Below are 26,566 nucleotides of genomic sequence, written 5' to 3' on the forward strand. Positions count from 1 at the left end.
TCCCCTCTGGGAATTTTAAACAAGGAAACACCGTGTGTTTGTGTGGCTAAAGGCTAAAAGCTTCCCACCTCCATCTTTCTACTTTGACTTCTCCATTATTAATTGAACAATTTGCAAAAGATTCAGGAACACAGATGTCCAAAATTCTGTGTAATTATGCGATGAAAAGCGATGACTTTTAGCTGTGTGTGGTGCTGGGCTAAAATGTCCCCTCCAACCAATGACATCACAAACACGCGTCACCATATGCGTCATCATTCTGGGACGTTTTCAACAGGAAACTCCGCGGGAAATTTAAAATTATAATTTGGTAAACTAAAAAGGCCGTATTGGCATGTGTTGCAATGTTAATATTTCATCATTGATATATAAACTATCAGACTGCGTGGCCGGTAGTAGTGGGTTTTAGTCGGCCTTTAAAAGAACATATTTAAACGTCAGCAGCAGCATGGAAATAATTGACCTTTAACAATGGTGTTTTTAGAGCTAAACGTTAATATCAGACAGATTTTAGACAGGAACACATGCCTGCCAACTGCTTCATTATGCTGTGTGACAGGCTGTGTTCTAAAAAAATTACTTTTGAAACATAATTAATTCTAGTTATTTGTTACTTTACCAAAAAGGTAATGGAATTACCCTTTAATACATTTAATTAATTACTAGGGAAAGTAATTAATGTGTTACTTTAAAAAAAACAACTCATAAAATATCTGGCATTTTGCAGTTGAGATAAGTTTGATATGAGAGCAGTGTGCATTTGTGTGTGTGCCTTTATAAGGCGGTACCTGTTGCCTAGTGACGTGCGACGTCAGCAAGTCCACGCTCAGTAGGAGTTTCACAGGCATATTAGCTTGAGCTGTTTTTTGTTAGCTAAGCATGCTCGCAGCAACAGTTTGACGTCTCTGACGGCCGCTCTTTTGAATCTTTTACTGCTTTGTGTTACCTGTGCTTAAAGGGGAACATTATCACAATTTCAAAAGGGTTAAAAACAATAAAAATCAGTTCCCGGTGGCTTGTTTTGTTTTTCGAAGTTTTTTTCAAAATTTTACACCTCCCGGAATATCCCTAAAAAAAGCTTTAAAGTTCTTGATTTCCGCTATTTGCGATGCGACTGTCCATTTCCCTGTGACGTCATACAGGGGCTGCCTATACAAACAACATGGCGGTTAGCACAGCAAGATATAGCGACATTAGCTTGGATTCAGACTCGGATTTCAGTGGCTTAAGCGATTCAACAGATTGCACATGTATTGAAACGGATGGTCGGAGTATGGAGGCAGATAGCGAAAACGAAATTGAAGAAGAAATTGAAGCTATTGAGCCAATAGCTATTGACGCTATTCGGCAATAGCATGGGTGTACCTAATGAAGTGGCCCATAGCATGACTGCCTTATTAGCATCGCCGGTAAAATGTGCGGACCAAACGATCAGGACTTTCGCATCTTGTGACACTGGAGCAACTTAAATCCGTCGATTGGTAAGTGTTTGTTTCGCATTAAATGTGGGTATCTACTTTCAAATGTACATACAGCTAGCGTAAATAGCATGTTAGCATCGATTAGCATAGCATGTTAGCATTGATTAGCTGACAGTCATGCCGTGACCAAATATGTCTGATTAGCACATAAGTCAACAACATCAACAAAACTCACCTTTATGATTTAGTTGACTTAATCGTTGCAAATGCATCTGCAGGTTATCCATACATCTCTGGGCCATGTTTGTCTTAGCATCGCAGGTAAAATGTGCAGACACTCTAGCAAATTCAATGGGGGTCTGGCGGCAGATTTCTTGCCAGTGGTGCAACTTGAATCCCTCCCTGTTAGTGTTGTTACACCCTCCGACAACACACCGACGAGGCATGATGTCTCCAAAGTTCCAAAAAATAGTCGAAAAAATGGAAAATAACAGAGCTGAGACCCGGTGTTTGTAATGTGAAAATGAAAATGGCGGGTGTGTTACCTCGGTGACGTCACGTTCTGACGTCATCGCTAAAAGACCGATAAACAGAAAGGCGTTTAATTTGCCAAAATTCACCCATTTAGAGTTCGGAAATCGGTTAAAAAAATACATGGTCTTTTTTTCTGCAACATCAAGGTATATATTGACTCTTGCATAGGTTTGGTGATAATGTTCCCCTTTAAGAAATAGATTGAATGTGCTTCCATGGCTGTGTGTTCTTGTCATCAAACGGGGTAATATATGGGTGGCAATTTTGTCACCTCTATTATTTATTTCAGTGGTTCTTAACCTGGGTTCGATCGAACCCTAGGGGTTCGGCGAGTCGGTCTCAGGGGTTTGGTGGAGATCAAAACACACCAGACTCATCCTGTAAATACAAACTTTGGCCTATCGGTGTATTACGGATATGGCAACAGTTCACTGATTGTGAGTTTATGCACTGTGTTGGTTTTGCTGTATGAACAAGGTGATGTTCATGCACCGTTCCTTTTGTGCACTAGTAAAAAAAACATGGTAACATTTTAGTATGGGGAGCATATTCACCATTAATAAGTTGCTTATTAACATGCAAATTAGTAACATATTGGCTCTTAACTAGTCATTATTAATGCCTTATTCGGCTTGGCCCTATTATAACCCTAACCCGAACCATCCATCCATCCATCCATTTTCTACCGCTTATTCCCTTTTGGGGTCGCGGGGGGCACTGGTGCCTATCTCAGCTACAATCGGGCGGAAGGCGGGGTACACCCTGGACAAGTCGCCACCTCATCGCATGGCCAACACAGATAGACAGACAACATTCACACTCACATTCACACACTAGGGCCAATTTAGTGTTGCCAATCAACCTATCCCCAGGTGCATGTCTTTGGAAGTGGGAGGAAGCCGGAGTACCCGGAGGGAACCCACGCATTCACGGGGAGAACATGCAAACTCCACACAGAAAGATCCCGAGCCTGGATTTGAACCCAGGACTGCAGGACCTTCGTATTGTGAGGCAGACGCACTAACCCCTCTGCCACCGTGAAGCCCCCTAACCCGAACCAAATAACACTAAATTCAATCAATCAATGTTTACTTATATAGCCCTAAATCACTAGTGTCTCAAAGGGCTGCACAAACCACTACGACATCCTCGGTAGGCCCACATAAGGGCAAGGAAAACTCACACCCAGTGGGACGTCGGTGACAATGATGACTATGAGAACCTTAGAGAGGAGGAAAGCAATGGATGTCGAGCGGGTCTAACATGATACTGTGAAAGTTCAATCCACAATGGATCCAACACAGTCGCAAGAGTCCAGTCCAAAGCGGATCCAACACAGCAGCGAGAGTCCCGTTCACAGCGGAGCCAGCAGGAAACCATCCCAAGCGGAGGCGGATCAGCAGCGCAGAGATGTCCCCAGCCGATACACAGGCAAGCAGTACATGGCCACCGGATCGGACCGGACCCCCTCCACAAGGGAGAGTGGGACATAAAAGAAAAAGAAAAGAAACGGCAGATCAACTGGTCTAAAAAGGGAGTCTATTTAAAGGCTAGAGTATACAAATGAGTTTTAAGGTGAGACTTAAATGCTTCTACTGAGGTGGCATCTCGAACTGTTACCGGGAGGGCATTCCAGAGTACTGGAGCCCGAACGGAAAACGCTCTATAGCCCGCAGACTTTTTTTGGGTTTTGGGAATCACTAACAAGCCGGAGTCCTTTGAACGCAGATTTCTTGCCGGGACATATGGTGCAATACAATCGGCAAGATAGGATGGAGCTAGACCGTGTAGTATTTTATAGGTAAGTAGTAAAACGTAGAAAAAGTAGATATTAAGTCTTTATTACTTAGAATATTTTCCCCTAGTGTCCAAATAACTCTAAATTAAGTCTTTGTTACTTGAACTATGTTCCCCATACTAAAGTGTTACCAAAAAAATAACTTTTTCTTGAATTTGAAACAAAAATGTTTTTATTTTTCTCTAAAGAAGGGTTCGGTGAATGCGCTTATGAAACTGGTTGGGTTCGGTACCTCCAACAAGGTTAAGAACCACTGATTTATTTGTTGTTCTATATCCATTCTGACCCTCGTAGTTAGTAGCGCGTAGTGCAGTTTGTGTCACGTTGTAAGGTGGTTAAAAAAACGTGTTTTACCGACAAGTTCCTCTAAAAAATACTTTTTTTCTTCCGTGATTGAAGACTGAGTTTTCGAGCGATGACAGCCCCGCTACGCTCTGTGCATAGTTGCAGAAGTGAGAGACACACAGTCATCAGTGACACATCCTCGTCTATCAGTTGTTCCTTTGGTTATGGTTATGATTTAAAAGCCTACTGAAACCCACTACTACCCACCACGCAGTCTGATAGTTTATATATCAATGATGAAATATTAACATTGCAACACATGCCAAAACGGCCGGTTTAGTTCACTAAATTACAATTTTAAATTTCCCGCGGAGTTTCTTGGTGAAAACGTCGCGGAATGATGACGCGTATGATGACGCATGTTTGTGACGTTATTGACTGGAGGGTACATATTAGCCCAGCACCACTTACGGCTAAAAATCGTCTCTTTTCATCGCATAATTACACAGTGTTGCTGAATCTTTTGCAATTAATAATGGAGACTATAAATAAGAATGCTGTTGGTGGAAAGCGGTGGATTGCAGCTGCCTTTAGCACCGAGACACAGCAGGTGTTTCTTTGTTTGTTGTGAAGCTTTAACACTGAGCGGTCAAGCGAACATGTTTCTCTACGTCAACCAGCATGGTTTTGGATGGGAAAATTGTGATATTAAGTCGGCTCTTACCGGAGACATCAGTGGATTACTGGACATCCTCCTGCAGCAGCTGTCAAAAAAGGCAGCTGTGAGCTTGGCTCCTCCATGGCCTCCATCAAAGACACTGGCGTTCACCGCAGCCATCCGACTTTGAGGTATGACTTTACAATCTCACTAAAACACTATTAAAACAATAAGCAGATAAGGGATCTTCCAGAATTATCATAGTAAATGTGTCTAATTACATCTGAAACGCTCACACTGCTGCCGCCCGGAGCTGTCGCTTTTTTCTTTTTTTTTTGTGCTTCACTCTAACTTTCCTTATCCACAAATCTTTCATCCTCGCTCAAATTAATGGGGAAATCGTTGCTTTCTCGGTCCGAATAGCTCTTGCTGCTTGAGGCTATGATTATAATCAATGTGAGGAGCCCTCGCACCGGTGACGTCACGCGCACATCGTCTGCTACTTTCGGTAAAGGCAAGGGTTTTTTATTAGCGACCAAAAGTTGCGAACTTTATCGTCGATGTTCTCTACTAAATCCTTTCAGCAAAAATATGGCAATATCGCGAAATGATCAAGTATGACACATAGAATGGACCTGCTATCCCCGTTTAAATAAGAAAGTCTAATTTCAGTAGGCCTTTAAGTTTAACATGCTATACAGATGGGCAAACATTTTACTCTAGTTTAATCAAATTTGGATGGAGTTATTTTAGAAGCGAAATGCGATGAAAGGGTTGAAATCCCTATTTGCCAATGTGCGACAGGCTCATTTATTTTTCCAGCCGGTCAATTTTTAGGCGCATTTGCGAGTAAACACCATACAGCCATGCTGTTGTTGTGGGACAGACTGGCTCGTATATGCACATGCATCCTCCGCTGTTGCCTTTTCTAATACAAAGTCAATCAAACAATCAATCAATGTTTACTTATATAGCCCTAAATCACTAGTGTCTCAAAGGGCTGCACAAACCACTACGACATCCTCGGTAGGCCCACATAAGGGCAAGGAAAACTCACACCCAGTGGGACGTCGGTGACAATGATGACTATGAGAACCTTGGAGAGGAGGAAAGCAATGGATGTCGAGCGGGTCTAACATGATACTGTGAAAGTTCAATCCATAATGGATCCAACACAGTCGCAAGAGTCCAGTCCAAAGCGGATCCAACACAGCAGCGAGAGTAGTGAGGGAAAGTAGCGCATAGTTCTAATTTATGTCCATCAGCAGACTCGCTATGGAATCACCAAAAACTGTAACAAAGATGACGGGGATAAGACGTTGTCGAAGTGGAGGCACGTAAGTAAGACCGCTTTAAGGGCCTGTTAGATAGCAGACGTTTTTGATGAAAAAAATATTGATCTAACTACTGCAGTATTAACCATGCTGATTCTATGCTTGGTATCTATACTGTCAATATTTTTATGCATATCAGTTTGTATTCAAGAGTTCTATCTTATTGGCTAGCATATCTTCCTACCATTAACAAATTCCTCTCCTTTAGTATTTCCAGCAATACAGCATGTATATATCAACAGCCACAAATATTAGTGAGCTGAAGAACTACGAAGCATGTTTCCCAGCAGAACAAGAGGTTAATGACACATGATGCTACCAGTTTACATATTATACATCAAAATTCTGTTCATAACTTTTATGGACAGAATTTCTAGGCGCAGTCAAGGCGTTGAGGGGTTCCGGTTTGGTGACCGCAGGATTAGGTCTCTGCTTTTTGCAGATGATGTGGTCCTGATGGCTTCATCTGACCGGGATCTTCAGCTCTCGCTGGATCGGTTCGCAGCCGAGTGTGAAGCGACCGGAATGAGAATCAGCACCTCCATGTCCGAGTCCATGGTTCTCGCCCGGAAAAGGGTGGAATGCCATCTCCGGGTTGGGGAGGAGACCCTGCCCCAAGTGGAGGAGTTCAAATACCTAGGAGTCTTGTTCACGAGTGAGGGAAGAGTGGATCGTGAGATCGACAGGCGGATCGGTGCGGCGTCTTCAGTAATGCGGACGTTGTACCGGTCCGTTGTGGTGAAGAAGGAGCTGAGCCGGAAGGTAAAGCTCTCAATTTACCGGTCGATCTACGTTCCCATCCTCACCTATGGTCATGAGCTTTGGGTCATGACCGAAAGGATAAGATCACGGGTACAAGCGGCCGAAATGAGTGTCCTCCGCCGTGTGGCGGGGCTCTCCCTTAGAGATAGGGTGAGAAGCTCTGCCATCCGGGAGGAACTCAAAGTAAAACTGCTGCTCCTTCACATCGAGAGGAGCCAGATGAGGTGGTTCGGGCATCTGGTCAGGATGCCACCCGAACGCCTCCCTAGGGATGTGTTTAGGGCACGTCCAGCTGGTAGGAGGCCACGGGGAAGACCCAGGACACGTTGGGAAGACTATGTTTCCCGGCTGGCCTGGGAACGCCTCGGGATCCCCCGGGAAGAGCTAGACGAAGTGGCTGGGGAGAGGGAAGTCTGGGTTTCCCTGCTTAGGCTGTTGCCCCCGCGACCCGACCTCAGATAAGCGGAAGATGATGGATGGTTGGATGGATGGATGGATGGATGGATGGATGGATGGATGGATGGATAGATATCAACAGACACCAGAGGTGGGTAGTAACGCGCTACATTTACTCCGTTACATTTACTTGAGTAACATTTGGGATACATTGTACTTCTACGAGTAATTTTTATGCAACATACTTTTACTTTTACTTGAGTATATTTATAGAGAAGAAACGCTACTTTTACTCCGTTCCATTTATCCACATTCAGCTCGCTACGCGCTACTTTTTTTATCGATCTATTAATGTTTGTTTTGGTTAATGACAGAGCTTCAAAGTAGAATCGACGCATGCCTGCGTTTCACCAATCACATGCAGTCACTGGTGACGTTGGACCAATCAAACAGAGCCAGGCGGTCACATGACCGTCACACGTCGAATCCGACTTAAAAAAGTTGAAAAACTTATTGGGGTGTTACCATTTAGTGGTCAATTGTACGGAATATGTACTGCACTGTGCAATCTACTAATAAAAGTTTCAATCAATCAATCAAAAGTGTAAAGGAAAAAAGACACTTTTTATTTCAACCGTACTTCCCGTCAAAAACCTAAAGACTGATCGCACAGTTCCTGTCTTCACGATAAAAGCGCCGCTCCATCGCGCCTGCGCTAACAAAATAAGAGTCTCCGAAAGCCAGCGCAAACAAACTAGCAAGTTAGGAGTTTGCCGCCAATGTATTTCTTGTAAAGTGTATAAAAACGAATACGGAAGCTGGACAAATAAGATGCCAAAAACCAACGACTTTCATGTGGTATTAGACAGAAAAGAGGAACTTTTTCTCCTCCATTTGAAAACGTGGACGTCTGATTCCAATCAATGCAAGTCATCAGAATCAGGTAATACACCAACTTATATTCTTGTCTTCATGAAAGATAGGAAATCATATGTTAAACATGCATGTATATTCATTAAAACACCTTCAACATGTGAACAAAAACGGCAAAATAAATAAATATAAATTATATATAAATGTATGTAGATACATATATAGTTATGTATATATATATATATATATATTTATATATATACATATATATATATATATATATATATATATATATATATGATATGTGTGTGTATAAATGATTTGTGTGCGTATGTATGATGTGTGTGTGTATGTATATATGAGGTAGATCACCTCGACTTGGTCATTTACTAAGTAATTGATAAACGTTGAAAAACTTATTGGGGTGTTACCATTTAGTGGTCAATTGTACGGAATATGTACTGTACTGTGCAATCTACTAATACAAGTTTTAATCAATCAATCAAATCAATGAATGCTTACTGAGGCTATGGTGCTGTTAAGTTATTGTGGCTCAATGTGCCATTTTTTAATTTAATTTTATTGTACTATTATTAAATATATAATATTGTTTTAGTTGCTTAAGAGATATTCCTGGCTCTGAATTTGCTCATTGCTATTTTTATGTTTTTATGCATTATTTGTTGCCGTAATCAGGTTACTCATCAGTTACTCAGTACTTGAGTAGTTTTTTCACAACATACTTTTTACTTTTACTCAAGTAAATATTTGGGTGACTACTCCTTACTTTTACTTGAGTAATACATCTCTAAAGTAACAGTACTCTTACTTGAGTACAATTTCTGGCTACTCTACCCACCTCTGACAGCCACAAATATTAGTGAGCTGAAGAACTACGAAGCATGTTTCCCAGCAGAACAAGAGGTTAATGACACATGATGCTACCAGTTTACATATTATATATCAAACTTTTTATTCTCGGTTGTAACAGCACAAAGCCCTATAGGTCAACAAATATGTGTAGCAGACTGGCCTGAGGTATTTTCTATTCCACAGTGGTCAGTGTGCTGTATTATTTGTGCGGGGGAGGCTGAACAAACGGGTGGAAAAAAAAACTTATTTTGTCACAGGGCTGTGTCTTGATTCACTCGCGGGCGGTAGGTGAAAGGAGGATTTTGAGCTCTGTCTTGGACAATACCGCCCACTCTTTGTGCGATACGCGCATATGGAGCAGTGTTAGCCTCCATCGTCCTCTGAGGGCGACCTGTGGAGTTTTTGTCAAGTATCGGTTTAAGCGAATGTCCATCTGGCTACAAAACTTAAGATTGTAAAAGAGTGCCTATTTCAAGCTTTTGAAAAGTACTTAGGGGAACTGCACTTTTTTTGTGTGGTATTTTGCCTATTGTTCACAATCCTTATGAGAGACAAGAAGACATAAGGTTTTGTTTTTTCTGCATTCTAACTAGAGATGTCCAATAATGGCTTTTTGGCCGATATCCGATATTCCGATATTGTCCAACTCTTAATTACCGATACCGATATCAACCAATACCGATACATACAGACGTGGAATTAACACATTATTATGGGACGGCGTGGCGCAGTGGAAGAGTGGCCGTGCGCAACCCGAGGGTCCCTGGTTCAAATCCCACCCAGTACCAACCTCGTCACGTCCGTTGTGTCCTGAGCAAGACACTTCACCCTTGCTCCTGATGGGTGCTGGTTAGCGCCTTGCATGGCAGCTCCCTCCATCAGTGTGTGAATGTGTGTGTGAATGTGTAAATGTGGAAGTAGTGTCAAAGCGCTTTGAGTACCTTGAAGGTAGAAAAGCGCTATACAAGTACAACCCATTTATCATTTATTATTATACCTAATTCTGTTGTGATGCCCCGCTGAAGGCATTAAACAATGTTACAAGGTTTACCAAAATAAATCAACTCAAGTTATGGAAAAAAAATGCCAACATGGCACTGCCATATTTATTATTGAAGTCACAAAGTGCGTTATTTTTTTTAACATGCCTCAAAACAGCAGCTTGGAATTTGGCACCTGCTCTCTTTGAGAGAACATGAGGAGGTGGAGGTGGGCGGGGTTTGGGGGAGGGGCTAAAGTGGGGGGGTGGCGGTGGCGGAGGGTGTATATTGTAGCGTCCCGGAAGAGTAAGTGCTGCAAGGGGTTCTGGGTGTTTGTTCAGTTACATATCTTTACAGATATGTAATATGATTGTTCAAGGTTTTCAGTCAGTATGGATTGGTGTCCTATCGCATTGTAAAAACCCTGTTTCCAAATGAGTTGGGAAATTGTGTTAGATGTAAATATAAAGGGAAAACAATGATTTACAAATTATTTTCAACCCATATTCTATTGAATGCACTACAAAGACAAGATATTTTATGTTTTTAAAACTTACAAACTTTATTTTTTTTTGCAAATAATAATTAACCTAGAATTTCATGGCTGCAACACGTGCCGAAGTAGTTGGGAAAGGGCATGTTCACTACTGTGTTAGATCACCTTTTCTTTTAACAACACTCAATAAATGTTTGGGAACTGAGGAAACTAATTGTTGAAGCTTTGAAGGTGGAATTCTTTCCCATTCTTGTTTTATGTAGAGCTTCAGTCGTTCAACAGTCCGGGGTCTCCGCTGTCGTATTTTACGCTTCATAATGCGCCACACATGTTCGATGGGAGACAGGTCTGGACTGCAGGCGGGCCAGGAAAGTACCTGCACTCTTTTTTCAGGAAGCCACACTGTTGTAACACGTGTTGAATGTGGCCTGGCATTGTCTTGCTGAAATAAGCAGGGGCGTCCATGAAAAAGACGGCGCTTAGATGGCAGCATATGTTGTTCCAAAACCTGTATGTACCTTTCAGCATCTGACTTCACAGATGTGTAAGTTACCTATGCCTTGGGCACTAATGCACCCCCATACCATCACACATGCTGGCTTTTGAACTTTGCGTCAATAACAGTCTGAATGGTTTGCTTTCCCTTTGCTCCGGATGACAGGATGTCGAATATTTCCAAAAACAATTTGAAATGTGGACTCATCAGACCACAGAACACTTTTCCACTTTGCATCAGTCCATCTTAGATGATCTCGGGCCCAGAGAAGCCAGCGGCGTTTCTGGATGTTGTTGATAAATGGCTTTCGCTTTGCACAGTAAAGCTTTAACTTGCACTTACAGATGTAGCAATCGACTGTATTTAGTGACAGTGGTTTTCTGAAGTGTTCCTGAGCCCATGTGGTGATATCCTTTAGAGATTGATGTCAGTTTTTGATACAGTGCCGTCCGAGGGATCGAAAGTCACGGTCACTCAATGTGGGTTTCCGGCCATGCCGCTTACGTGGAGTGATTTATCCAGATTCTCTGAACCTTTTGATGATATAATGGACCGTAGATGTTGAAATCCCTTAATTTCTTGCAATTGCACTTTGAGAAACGTTCTTAAACTGTTTGACTATTTGCTCACGCAGTTGTGGACAAAGGGGTGTACCTCGCCCCATCCTTTCTTGTGAAAGACTGAGCATTTTATGGAAAGCTGTTTTTATACCCAATCATGGAACCCACCTGTTCCCAATTAGCCTGCACACCTGTGGGATGTTCAAAATAAGTGTTTGATGAGCATTCCTCAATTTTATCAGTATTTATTGCCACCTGTCCCAACTTTTTTGTCACGTGTCGCTGGCATCAAATTCTAAAGTTAATGATTATTTGCAAAAAAAAAATGTTTATCAAATTGAACATCAAATATGTCTTTGTAGCATATTCAACTGAATATGGGTTGAAAATGATTTGCAAATCATTGTATTCCGTTTATTTTTACATCTAACACAATTTCCCAACTCATATGGAAACGCGGTTAGTATTGTGCATTACAAACTCTAAACGTGATTTGTGGTGTCGTATAAGCTAGCTCATCTCTTTCCATAGTTAGCTTTTATGGCTAATACCGAATACTCTGCTGTAAAAAGAGTTTCTCGCTGTTTGCTTTTACAATAGAAATGTTGCTACAGCTTGGTTATTACATAGGTTACAGAAAGTACAGGAAGTATTGTTGGCATTTATAAATTGATTTAGAGGTAGAATTGATTGCCCCCATTAGCTGCATTGCTAGCGACCTAAAACAAGACGATTTTTACATGTATACTGCAAAAAAAAATCAAAAAAACGCTTTTGTCTTCTTGTCTCTCATAAGGATTGTGAACAATAGGAAAAATTTCCCCCCGAAAGTGCATTTCCCTTTTAAGGTATGTAAACATTTACAAAATATTTCTGTGTAAATAACTCATTTGACAATGTTTTGTATCTGCGGAATGGCTAACATCCATCCATCCATTTTTCTACCGGTTGTATCTTTTTGCGTCGCGGGGGGTGCCGGAGGTTATCTCAGCAGCTCGTGTGGAAGGCGGTGTACACCCTGTACAAGTCGCCACCTCATCACAGGGCCAACACAGATAGACAGACAACATTCACAGACAGACAGACAACATTCAATCAATCAATCATCAGCTCTCACTGATGGAAGAAGGTTTTGGCTCAAAATCTCACGCTACATGGCCCCATTCATTCTTCAACACGGATCAATCGTCCTGTCCCCTTAGCAGAAAAACAGCCCCAAAGCATGATGTTTCCACCCCCATGCTTCACAGTAGGTATGGTGTTCTTGGGATGCAACTGAGTATTCTTCTTCCTCCAAACACAAAGAGTTGAGTTTATACCAAAAAGTTCTATTTTGGTTTCATCTGACCACTTGACATTCTCCCAATCCTCTGCTGTATCATCCATTTGCTCTCTGGCAAACTTCAGACGGGCCTGGACATGCACTGGCTTAAGCAGGGGGACACGTCCGGCACTGCAGGATTTAAATCCCTGTCGGCGTAGTGTGTTACTGATGGTAACCTTTGTTACTTTGGTACCAGCTCTCTGCAGGTCATTCACCAGATCCACCCGTGTGGTTCTGGGATTTTTGCTCACCGTTCTCGTGATCATTTTGACCCCACGGGATGAGATCTTGCGTGAAGCCCCAGTTTGAGAGAGATTATCAGTGGTCTTGTATGTCTTCCATTTTCTGATAATTGCTCCCACAGTGGATTTTTCACACCAAGCTGCTTGCCTATTGTAGATTCACTCTTCCCAGTCTTGTGCAGGTCTACAAGTATTTTCCTGGTGTCCTTCGACATCTCTTTGGTCTTGGCCATAGTGGAGTTTGGAGTCTGACTGTTTGAGGCTGTGGACAGGTGTCTTTTATACAGATAATTAGATCAAACAAGTGCCATTAATACAGGTAATGAGTGGAGGACAGAAGAGGTTCTTAAAGAAAAAATTACAGGTCTGTGAGAGCCAGAGATCTTCCTTGTTTGAAGTGACAAATACTTATTTTCCACCATAATTTACAAATAAATTATTTAAAATTCCTACAATGTGAATTCCTGGATTTTTTTTCACATTCTGTCTCTCACAGTTGAAGTGTACCTATGATGACAATTACAGACCTCTGTCATCATTTTAAGTGGGAGAACTTGCACAATCGGTGGCTGACTAAATACTTTTTTGCTCCACTGTATATTGTTGCGCTCTATAGCACGCAAACTACGGAAACTCTTAATCACAATGCATTTTAGACAATTCAATATGCTCCAACTTTGTAGAAAGCCTCAGGGGGAGGCTCTGCTTTGAAGAATCCAATCAAACACCTTTAATGATGAGCCAGACCCTCTTCTCGATCAGAAATATTTGACCTCACATCTATTCATTTAGACGAACTGATATTCAGAGAAGAAGTAGCTTTTCATCTCGCAAGGGCGGCAGAGAACCGAGCAATGCCCTGTTGCATTCAATTTACAGTTACCGTAGGTATACCCGAGGTATATAGGGTATTTGACATTTACAATTACGTGTTGTCGCTGTCGGAACACACATGTGAGACGCAGACGGGAGATTTCTTGCCTCGCAACTTACGCAACAGCTATTGTGTGGTGTTAGAGCCACCGGCTATTTCCTCTCTACCTTCAATCTGCTTTTGTCAGCACCTGATGCAGCTTGTAACCCACTTTCATCCTGAAAAAAACTATGTCACAAACAGGGGGGTTGGTATGAGCGCTGGTGTTGCAGAGAGAAGAAAAAAAAAAAGGGGGGAGCGGGGAAAGCCTCGCCGCGTGCTCTTCTTTTGTTCTGCAGGGAAACCAGCGGCTGCTAACGGCTTGAAGCAATATAACGAGGCTACAGCCGTCCCCCAGCCGTGCATTTCCCAAGATGGTTGCGTAACTCTGCATAAATGAAACCTTCCTCCTCCACACCAATACACGGCGAACAACATGCCGCAGGGAGGCACGCCGCAACAGGAAGCCAAACTTTAGAGCATGGAAATCTTTTCTGTATGGTCGCCAATAGATCACAATTGACAAAGCATATGTCCCTATCACCTTTGCTCACTGAGATACTCGCCCTAACCAGCGCTTTTCACTCAAATTCAAACAAGGCCAGACTGGTTGTGGTTACCAAGTACCTTTGAGTGCAGAGTAAGGATTTATCATGATAGTAAATTGGTATTTAAAGGCCTACTGAAATTAGATTTTCTTATTTAAACGGGGATAGCAGATCTATTGTAGGTGTCATGCTAGATCATTTTGCGATATTGCCATATTTTTGCTGAAAGGATTAAGTAGAGAACATCGACGATAAAGTTCGCCACTTTTGGTCGCTAATAAAAAAAGCTTTGCCTTTACCGGAAGTAGCAGACGTCACGGGTTGTAGGGCTCCTCACGTCCTCACATTGTTTACAATCATAGCCAGCAGCAGCTAGAACTATTCGGAACGAGAAAGCGACAATTTCCCCATTAATTTGAGCGAGGATGAAAGATTTGTGGATGAGGAAATTTAAAGTGAAGGACTAGAAAAAAAAAAATAAAGGCGCTTGCAGTGGGAGCAATTCAGATGTTATTAGACACATTTACAAGGATAATTATGGAAAATCCCTTATCTGCCTATTTTGTTGCTAGTGTTTTAGTGAGATTAAACAGTACCTGAAAGTCGGAGGGGTGTGGCCACGGGTGTGTTGACGCCAGAGTCTCTGAGGGAAGTCACGGCAGCTGCAGCAGGACGGAAGCTCCGCTGATGTCTCCGGTAAGAGGCGACTTATTACCACAATTTTCTCACCGAAAACTGCCGGTTGACATGTAGTCGGGGTCCATGTTCGCTTGACCGCTCTGATCCATAGTAAAGCTTCATCTTCGGGAATTTTAAACAAGGAAACACCGGCTGTGTTTTTGTGGCTAAAGGCTTAAAGCTTCCCACCTACATCTTTCTACTTTGATTTCTCCATTATTAATTGAACAAATTGCAAACGATTCAGCAACACAGATGTGCAGAATACTGTGTAATTATGCAAATAAAGCAGACTACTTATAGCTTGGATCGGGCTGGAAAATAATGTCCGCTACAACCGGTAACATCATACCGCGAGGTTTTCAACACAACACTTTGCGGGAAATTTAAAATTGTAATTTAGTAAACTAAACAAGCCGTATTGGCATGTGTTGCAATGTTAATATTTCATCATTGATGTATAAACTATCAGACTGCGTGGTCGGTAGTAGTGGGTTTCAGTAGGCCTTTAAATGCAAATTATCCTCCTCTGTGAGACAGTCATAGCATACAACATACGGTTTTCTTAGCCAATATATAAATAACCGCACAAAAACACAATGGATACACCATCACCGACAGTCTATTTTTGTATAGCAGGGTTGCCTCCGAGGGCCAAAGTGAAAATGTGTCAGTGTTCCGTGGATCAAATAGCGATTTTTACAATGCAACAGCACCCCGAGTGAGGAATTTAGCCTCATACTGCCATATACATATATAAATTAGTCGAGATTGGGACACAGTCTCTCTGCATCTTTTATGGACATTTTCTGCCTCTAAACATTCAAAAAGGTCATATTCTGCTGATTTTCGCTATTTCCAGGTGATCTTCTGTAACTAGTTGCTCCTGATTATTAAAACTTGACCCAGACAGATTAGACATATTGATGATGCTAAATTTCAAAGTGTTTTACTTTTCATTAGAGCAGTGGTGGGCTTCACGGTGGCAGAGGGGTTAGTGCGTCTGCCTCACAATACGAAGGTCCTGCAGTCCTGGGTTCAAATCCAGGCTCGGGATCTTTCTGTGTGGAGTTTGCATGTTCTCTCCGTGAATGCGTGGGTTCCCTCCGGGTACTCCGGCTTCCTCCAACTTCCAAAGACATGCACCTGGGGATAGGTTGATTGGCAACACTAAATTGGCCCTAGTGTGTGAATGTGAGTGTGAATGTTGTCTGTCTATCTGTGTTGGCCCTGCGATGAGGTGGCGACTTGTCCAGGGTGTACCCTGCCTTCCGCCCGATTGTAGCTGAGATAGGCGCCAGCGCCCCCCGCGACCCCGAAAGGGAATAAGCGGTAGAAAATGGATGGATGGATAGAGCAGTGGTTCTCAAAGGGGGTACGCGTACCCCTGGGGGTACTTGAAGGTATGCCAAGGGGTACATGAGATTTTAAAGAAATATTCTAAAAATAGCAACAGTTCAAAAATCCTTTATAAATATATTTATTGAATAATACTTCAACAAAATATGAATGTAAGTTCATAAACTGTGAAAAGATTTTTTGTGGACATGTTCCATAAATATTGATAATAAAGAATTTTTTTTGGTGAAGAAATGTTTAGAATTAAGTTGATGAATCCAGATGGATCTCTATTACAATCCCCAAAGAGGGAACTTTAAGTTGATGGTGTAGAAATCTTTATTTATAATTGAATTTATTTTTCAACAAGTTTTTAGTTATTTTCATATCTTTTTTTTCCAAATAGTTCAAGAAAGACCACTACAAATGAGCAATATTTTGCACTGTTATACAATTTAATAAATCAGAAACTGATGACATAAAGCTGTATTATACTTCTTTATCTCTTTTTTTCAACCAAAAATGCTTTGCTGTGATTAGGGGGTACTTGAATTAAAAAACATGTTCACAGGGGGTACATCACTGAAAAAAGATTGAGAACCACTACATTAGAGGACATGGGCAAAGCATGGCCATTAAGATAATCCTAGGACCAGGCAATATGGCTGTTTTTTTTGTAGTGCTTGATATCGATAATTCCATCCCATCCATTTTCTACCACGTATTCCCTTTTGGGGTCACGGGGTGCGCTGGCGCCTATCTCGGCTACAATCGGGCGGAAGGCGGGGTACACCCTGGACAAGTCGCCACTTCATCGCAGGGCCAACACAGATAGACAGACAACATTCACACTCACATTCACACACTAGGGCCAATTTAGTGTCGCCAATCAACCTATCCCCAGGTGCATGTTTTTGGAAGTGGGAGGAAGCCGGAGTACCCGGAGGGAACCCACGCATTCACGGGGAGAACATGCAAACTCCACACAGAAAGATCCCGAGCCTGGATTTGAACCCAGGACTGCAGGACTTTCGTATTGTGAGGCAGACGCACTAACCCCTCTCCCACCGTGAAGCCCCGACATCGATAATTATTGATACTTTTTATTTTACAGTAAAACTATTTTCAACTTAAGAAGGATGCTATTAATCAGTGGAGAAGGTGTCTGGTAGTGAAATAGGATGAGCGAGGCCAAGGTAATAAAATAATTAAAGTAGATTTGAAAGTAGTTGCAGATGTGAGACACAGGATGGCAGTAGTGTATACGCTTTTGAATACTACATGGAGTAGTTTGGGAAGCTATTCATTAAACTGATGCATTTGAAGTGTCAGGATGTTGCTGCACCGCCTACATTAAAACGAACAAAACTAAAGACAAGTTATTGAGTTGGTATATCAAAATATCACAGTTTCTCCATGAAGAGAATCCACAGCGAGACAGAAAGACGGAGCAACCAAACATGGTAGTCCATAGTTTTACGTGATTTGCTATTAGAGTGTCCCTCCCACTGCTCGGGGATACTTCCTGTTTCCTTGGTTCCCAAAGCGCTAGTGACTTCATGAAATGATGCTGGCTTCATAAGTTCTGGTTTCTTTCGACCAAAAAATATAAATGTATCACGAAAATTTTATCAAACGCATTTTATATTGATATCGATTATGTGTCTATCACGATATATGAAAGAAGAAGAAGAAAAGAAGAAGAAGAAGAAAGATTTTATATTGACGTGACGGTGACTCTGTAAAAAATCTGGGTATTATCTTCGACCCAACTCTCCTTTGAGTCACATATTAAAAGCGTTACTAAAACGGCCTTCTTTCATCTCCGTAATATCGCTAAAATTCGCTCCATTTTGTCTACTAAAGACGCCGAGATCATTATCCATGCGTTTGTTACGTCTCGTCTCGATTACTGTAACGTACTATTTTCGGGTCTCCCCATGTCTAGCATTAAAAGATTACAGTTGGTACAAAATGCGGCTGCTAGACTTTTGACAAGAACAAGAAAGTTTGATCATATTTCGCCTGTACTGGCTCACCTGCACTGGCTTCCTGTGCACTTAAGATGTGACTTTAAGGTTTTACTAATTACGTATAAAATACTACACGGTCTAGCTCCAGCCTATCTTGCCGATTGTATTGTACCATATGTCCCGGCAAGAAATCTGCGTTCAAAAGACTCCGGCTTATTAGTGATTCCTAGAGCCCAAAAAAAGTCTGCGGGCTATAGAGCGTTTTCCGTTCGGGCTCCAGTACTCTGGAATGCCCTCCCGGTAACAGTTCGAGATGCTACCTCAGTAGAAGCATTTAAGTCTCACCTTAAAACTCATCTGTATACTCTAGCCTTTAAATAGACCTCCTTTTTAGACCAGTTGATCTGCCGCTTCTTTTCTTTCTCCTATGTCCCCCCCTCCCTTGTGGAGGGTGTCCGGTCCGATGACCATGGATGAAGTACTGGCTGTCCAGAGTCGAGACCCAGGATGGACCGCTCGTCGGGACCCAGGATGGACCGTTCGCCTGTATCGGTTGGGGACATCTCTACGCTGCTGATCCGCCTCCGCTTGAGATGGTCTCCTGTGGACGGGACTCTCGCTGCTGTCTTGGATCCGCTTTGGACTGAACTTTCGCGGCTGTGTTGGAGCCACTATGGATTGAACTTTCACAGCATCATGTTAGACCCGCTCGACATCCATTGCTTTCGGTCCCCTAGAGGGGGGGGGGGGGGGGTTGCCCACATCTGAGGTCCTCTCCAAGGTTTCTCATAGTCAGCATTGTCACTGGCGTCCCACTGGATGTGAATTCTCCCTGCCCACTGGGTGTGAATTTTCCTTGCCCTTTTGTGGGTTCTTCCGAGGATGTTGTAGTCGTAATGATTTGTGCAGTCCTTTGAGACATTTGTGATTTGGGGCTATATAAATAAACATTGATTGATTGATTGATTGATTATGTGTCAATCGCGATATATATTGATTGTTTTAAAAGCCCAGCCCTAGATTGTCCTTTTCCATACAGGGTGAACAAGTCACAACTTTACTATAAAGCAGGGGTTCTTGGATCCAAACGTAAATAGTTTGCCTGTTAAAAAAAAAAAAAAAAGAAGTAAAAAAAATCCAAAAGATTTTATGATTTAAAAAATGGCAGCTTTGTCACCAGAATTTTACCATAGCATTTACGGTGGTTTTTACATCACATTACTGCAGATTGAAAATCTGTACCACTGTTGTTTTTACGTAAAAAATTATTGACTGAGGTGCTACTTTTTACCGTATAATGTATGGCCACTTTTTTACAGTGCACTACTAGAAATTAAAAAATCAGTGCCACTATTATTTTTACCGTGAAATTCTAGCAGGTTGTGGATACTTTGCCACACACAGCAGAGGTGGTTCGGGGCTTTGCCAAAAATAATCAATCAATCAATCAATCAATCAATCAATGTTTACTTATATAGCCCTAAATCACTAGTGTCTCAAAGGGCTGCACAAACCACCACGACATGGTAGGCCCACATAAGGGCAAGGAAAACTCACACCCAGTGGGACGTCGGTGACAATGATGACTATGAGAACCTTGGAGAGGAGGAAAGCAATGGATGTCGAGCGGGTCTAACATGATACTGTGAAAGTTCAATCCACAATGGATCCAACACAGTCGCGAGAGTCCAGTCCAAAGCGGATCCAACACAGCAGCGAGAGTCCCGTTCACAGCGGAGCCAGCAGGAAACCATCCCAAGCGGAGGCGGATCAGCATCGCAGAGATGTCCCCAGCCGATACACAGGCAAGCAGTACATGGCCACCGGATCGGACCGGACCCCCTCCACAAGGGAGAGTGGGACATAGAAGAAAAAGAAAAGAAACGGCAGATCAACTGGTCTAAAAAGGGAGTCTATTTAAAGGCTAGCGTATACAAATGAGTTTTAAGGTGAGACTTAAATGCTTCTACTGAGGTGGCATCTCGAACTGTTACCGGGAGGGCATTCCAGAGTACTGGAGCCCGAACGGAAAACGCTCTATAGCCCGCAGACTTTTTTTGGGCTTTGGGAATCACTAACAAGCCGGAGTCCTTTGAACGCAGATTTCTTGCCGGGACATATGGTACAATACAATCGGCAAGATAGGAGGGAGCTAGACCGTGTAGTATTTTATACGTAAGTAGTAAAACCTTAAAGTCACATCTTAAGTGCACAGGAAGCCAGTGCAGGTGAGCCAGTACAGGCGTAATGTGATCAAACTTTCTTGTTCTTGTCAAAAGTCTAGCAGCCGCATTTTGTACCAACTGTAATCTTTTAATGCTAGACATGGGGAGACCCGAAAATAATACGTTACAGTAGTCGAGGCGAGACGTAACAAACGCATGGATAATGATCTCAGCGTCTTTAGTGGACAGAATGGAGCGAATTTTAGCGATATTACGGAGATTAAAGAAGGCCGTTTTAGTAACGCTTTTAATATGTGCCTCAAAGGAGAGAGTTGGGTCGAAGATAATACCCAGATTCTTTACCGTGTCGCCTTGTTTAATTGTTTGGTTGTCAAATGTTAGAGTTGTATTATTAAATAGAGTTCGGTGTCTAGCAGGACCGATAATCAGCATTTCCGTTTTTTTGGCGTTGAGTTGCAAAAAGTTAGCGGACATCCATTGTTTAATTTCATTAAGACACGCCTCCAGCTGACTACAACCCGGCGTGTTGGTCAGCTTTAGGGGCATGTAGAGTTGGGTGTCATCAGCATAACAGTGAAAGCTAACATCGTATTTGCGTATGATGTCACCTAGCGGCAGCATGTAGATGCTGAAGAGTGCAGGGCCAAGGACCGAACCCTGGGGAACTCCACACGTTACCTTAACGTAGTCCGAGGTCACATTGTTATGGGAGACACACTGCATCCTATCAGTAAGATAAGAGTTAAACCAAGACAGGGCTAAGTCTGACATACCAATTCGTGTTTTGATACGTTCTAATAAAATATTATGATCGACGGTATCAAAAGCAGCTCTAAGATCGAGGAGCAGCAACATAGATGACGCATTAGAATCCATCGTTAGCAATAGATCATTTGTCATTTTTGCGAGGGCTGTCTCCGTGGAGTGATTTGCCCTGAAAATCAAGGCAAGAACACAAAATGCAGTTTTTCGCCAATGCATTTAATGCTTCATATTCATACTAATATTTGTGAGGATGTCCAGTAATTTAAATAGGCAGTCATTTTGCAGTGGTTTTCGGTGGTTTCGGTACTATGGCACCGGAAAAATTACCCGTCTTTGTGTCACGTACAACTGCTACCGTAAGTTGCTCTCCGGGTTGTAATAAAATATCGAGTAATCAAACATTATTTGTGATATGGAGGAATATTTAAATTAAAAAAGATTTCAAACCAGATATCACATAACTTTTACATGAAACTAATCTGGCTGTGAGCAGGCGACGGTGGAAACACATTTTGTTGTTAATTACACAAATTATATTTATATTAGGGGTAATTGATTGATTGATTGAGACTTTTATTAGTAGATTGCACAGTACAGTACATATTCCGTAAAATTGACCACTAAATGGTAACACCTGAATAGGTTTTTCAACTTGTTTAAGTCGGGATCCACGTAATTAGAGTCAACTACCTCTTCTAAAGTTTTTTTTTATCATTTCAGCGGCTATCTTTTCAAACGAAGTGCAGCACTACTTTATCCGTCTTCACTTTCTCCATTTATCATGTATTCTTTTTCAGCCTGTGTTCAGTTCTGGGAGCACAAAGCCATGACAGGCTCACAATCTTACTCCCCTATAGTTCGCTGGAATCATGAGAAAGAAGCACTTACTACTCAATTGTGATTGGGCAGAGCTCAGGCTCCCAGTTAATTTCAATATGTTTTGCATACGTATAAGGGGGCGTGGCCTGGGCGTGGGCCGGGCTTGCCCAGCCACACAAACATCTGCGGTCAATTCCTCATTGATTGGGATGTACCAAAGAAATGTGTGTGAGTGAGAAGCAGAAAAGCTCTAGATGGTTTAGGATAAGTCAGCTTGCTGTCGGTGTGCATGTATACAGTTTTGTGTATACATGTAGGTATTTTTATGTATGTATTTTTCATCCTTAAAAACAAACTGTAATTTCTAGGCTATTTTCCCGGGAAAAATACCTTATTTTGTTTGTGCCAATATTGTTTGTCGTTTTCCCCCTAACATTTTCGGAAACTTTAAATTCCATTGTGGCTAAGTGGTTAGAAATATAGCATGAGGCTAAAGCAGCGGTGTACAAACCTTGCATTTTCCCCATCATCCCTTGTAACGGATTTAAAACTAGTGTGATTTTGATATTTTTATGTTGATTGGACAATTTGTATTTTATCCATAACGTTCAATGAGCAGGTTGTGTTATGTGTGACCATGTTTGTTGAATTGTGCTGGTTGAATTTTTTTCCTGGACCATGACTAGGGGAGGTTGTTTGGATTGGGTCATAATTATTTGCTATGCTGAGTTTCTATAAGTGCAATTAATGTTTAAGTTATTTTATTTGGCCCCCAGATGGCAACGAAAGGGCATCTACCAAACTGCTGGCTATTAATATATGATATAAATACACTGCTTCCGGCCAAAGTGTGGGCCTTAGTGAAGACGCCAGCGGGCCCCACTTGGCCCACAGGCCGTAGTTTGGACACCCCTAGGCTAAGGAGCAAAATAGCCTTTCTCACTACCTCTCTTTTCGTTCATTCCAACAGGGTTGATGTCTTTATTTGGTTTACAAAGGAGGGAATGATGTTCATAAATAGAATGATGTCTTGCTCAGATGAAGAATTGACTTTAAGGGGCAGCTAGGGTGTGTATACTGCCATTTTTCCATCAGCGTAGAGTTACTGAGAAAACCAGTGAGGGTTCTTGAAAAGTCATAGCTTGGGCTCACACACACACACGCACGCACGCACACACACACACATACACACATTGCAGTAAGCGTTATATAAGTGGAACAAGTGTTAGATCTTGCAACATCATATTCAAATAGATGGTGCTTCTGCAGCAGAGGCTGAATGCACCATTCCAATTCCGCCCACTTCATCCCACCGCTGTTTTCGCTGCGGAAGGGAGACGCCGACTGATGCTACAGTGATGCCTCACACTTTGGACACATCCTATACTCTTCAGCGGAAGAAAAGGCCATATATAGATCTTATAATCCACCGCTAGTCAATTGCAGCAGTCCGTGAAGCCTTCTACACGACTAATTCTTCACAAAAACACTTAACATGTTTTAGCTAGTCCCTGTCCTCCAGTGATAATAATACCTGTAAGATTTGTAGTTTATTTGCCGACATGGAGGCGAGGATTAGTATCTTAAGCCACAACTGTTAGCCTCCCCCAGGCTGTCAACAGTAAAACAACTAATTTTTGGGATGGGTACCGATCACATTTGAACTGATACGTTACCAATTCCTGGGAATCGATATGGGTACTCAATGATACCAATTGTCGGTACTTTTGTGCGTGTTAACAAATATGAATTTTTTTTGGTAATGCAATCTAATTTTTCTTGCAACATTTAACATTGAGCTGATTATGATATCTTCTGTCAAGTTGTTATATCTTGTTTTATTACAACATTTCTGAGTCTCATTTACAAGTATGACATTGAGTCTCAATTACAGTTGCAAGCCCAAGACGTTAGATGGCAGTAGTGCATAGATCATGGTTTGTTGGCTAGTCAGTCTTGCTGAATCTTGTCTTTTGTTGCGCCCTAAACATGTTAATAATGTAAGTATTGTACTTATTACACACCAACTGGTTTGATTTTCAACGTAAATCTTAGTTGTAGTGTTCATTAACACATTTGGAGGTGTTGAAATCCCTAATGCAAATCGGTAGCATGTGGATAGCAAAGCCAATCTATATTAGCATAAAGCCAGCACATTTTTTGAAAGTGGAATCTCACTTTACTTAACCTTCCTCTTGTGTTAGCTTTCTGTTACCATCTCTTATGTTAACGGGTCGGTTTTGACCCATGTTTTAAATCAGCTGTAAAATACACTAAAAACAATTACCTATCATCCAATTTGTTTCTCATCTCTTGGTTACCTTGTTAGGCTTCCTTATCCTTGAAAATATTGGTTTTGATATTTTTGGTTTGGGCCATTGGGCCTTATTTTGTCAGTATACCCCTCGATTTCAATTTTTAAAAATGGCAAAACGAACCTCAAGAGAATCATATAAATAAAAAAAGGTTGTTGTGTTACTTAACTATTACTAAGGGGTATTAGAACACATCTCTTAAATAAATGTGTTTTGTTTATTTTTTAATTTTGAGAATTTTAACTATAGTAACATCCATGGTGTTACGGGTCAATTTCGACCCATTTATATTTACTTCAAGAAAAAGGCTAAAAAGTATTTTCTTCAGCAACAGAAATCCAACATCAAACAAACAACCAATCAAGCAAATGAAACCAAGAGAAATAGATTACTAGTTCCAAAACTAATAAAAAAACAAAATCAGAGTGGCAAAAAGTGACACTTTTAGTGTCCGTCTTTTGTTTGTTTTAGTACAGGATAACAAGGTAAAATGAGAATCCACTAAAGCTCACATGATTGGGAGAGGAGCTGGCTGTCAGTGTGTTCAGTTTTGGCTCTTATCATTGCTTTATCATCTTATTTTTATAACCGGGTCGAAACCGACCCTAACAACACCAAGGGCATAATTTCTACCAGAGCATTTTATAATTTAGTGAAAACAATTAAAATGTTTTATTTTGTTGACAAAGAGGTTCCTGACAAAGTCAAAAGGCTTTGATGCAAAAAAATAAATGTATGTGGTGTTTTTATGCATTTAAAAACTAAAACGGGTCGGTGCCGACCCTAACACAAGACGAAGGTTAAAGGCCTACTGAAACCCACTACTACCGACCACGCAGTCTGATAGTTTATATATCAATGATGAAATCTTAACATTGCAACACATGCCAATACGGCTGGTTTAGTTTACTTAATTGCAATTTTAAATTTCCCGCGAGGTATCCTGTTGAAAACGTCGCGGACATGTTCTCCCAGCACCGATCACGGCTAAAAGTAGTCTGTTTTTATCACATTATTACACAATATTCTGGACATCTATGTTGCTGAATCTTTTGCAATTTGTTCAATTAATAATGGAGACTACAAATAAGAAATATGTTGGTGGAAAGCGGTGTATTGCAGCCGGCTGTAGCAACACAAACACAGCCAGTGTTTCTTTGTCTGTTGTGAAGCTTTAATAGTGAACAGAGCGGTCAAGCGAACATGTTTCTCTACCACATGTCAACCGGCAGGTTTCGGTCAGAAAATTGTGGTAATAAGTCGGCTCTTACCGTAAACATGAGCGGAGCTTATGTCGTTCCTCTTGCAGCTGTCAAAGAGGCAGCTGCGACTTTCTTTGCTCCTCCATGGCTTCACTCAGAGACACTGGTGGTCACCACACCCCTCCAACTTTCAGGTATGACTATATAATCTCACTAAAACACTAGTAACACAATAATCAGATAAGGGATTTTCCAGAATCCTCCTAGTAAATTTGTCTAATAACATCTGAATCCTTCCCACTGCCCTCGTCCTTTTTTTTTTTCTTCTAGTCCTTAACTCTCACTATCCTCATCCACAAATAGTTTATCCTCGCTCAAATTAATGGGGAAATTGTCGCTTTCTCGGTCCGAATAGCTCTAGCTGCTTGTGGCAATGATTGTAAACAATGTGAGGAAGTCTACAACCAATGACGTCACGCGCACATCGTCTGCTACTTCCGGTAAAGGCAAGGCTTTTTTATTAGCGACCAAAAGTTGCGAACTTTATCGTCGATGTTCTCTACTAAATCCTTTCAGCAAAAATATGGCAATATCGCGAAATGATCAAGTATGACACATAGAATGGACCTGCTATCCCCGTTTAAATAAGAAAATCTCATTTCAGTAGGCCTTTAAATTGGAGCGTTTTTTAAATGAATTACTTTGTTGGCATTACCGAGAGCAGTGCCATTCAACTACATAATGAAGAGGACCACAGTTTCAAAAGTCCAAGGGCTCGGGGACCGGACATTGAATTG

The 26,566-nt window shown here is 41.6% G+C and overlaps 1 protein-coding gene across 1 annotated transcript in view; it reads right to left on the reverse strand.

The window, feature by feature from the left end:
* Positions 1-26,566, reverse strand: part of dlgap2b (discs, large (Drosophila) homolog-associated protein 2b) — a 284,389-nt gene that overhangs the window by 143,199 nt on the left and 114,624 nt on the right. The gene's annotated exons all lie outside the window — the stretch shown is intronic.

The sequence above is a fragment of the Nerophis ophidion genome, linkage group LG24 (assembly GCF_033978795.1).
Source record: "Nerophis ophidion isolate RoL-2023_Sa linkage group LG24, RoL_Noph_v1.0, whole genome shotgun sequence".
Lineage (NCBI taxonomy): Eukaryota > Metazoa > Chordata > Actinopteri > Syngnathiformes > Syngnathidae > Nerophis > Nerophis ophidion.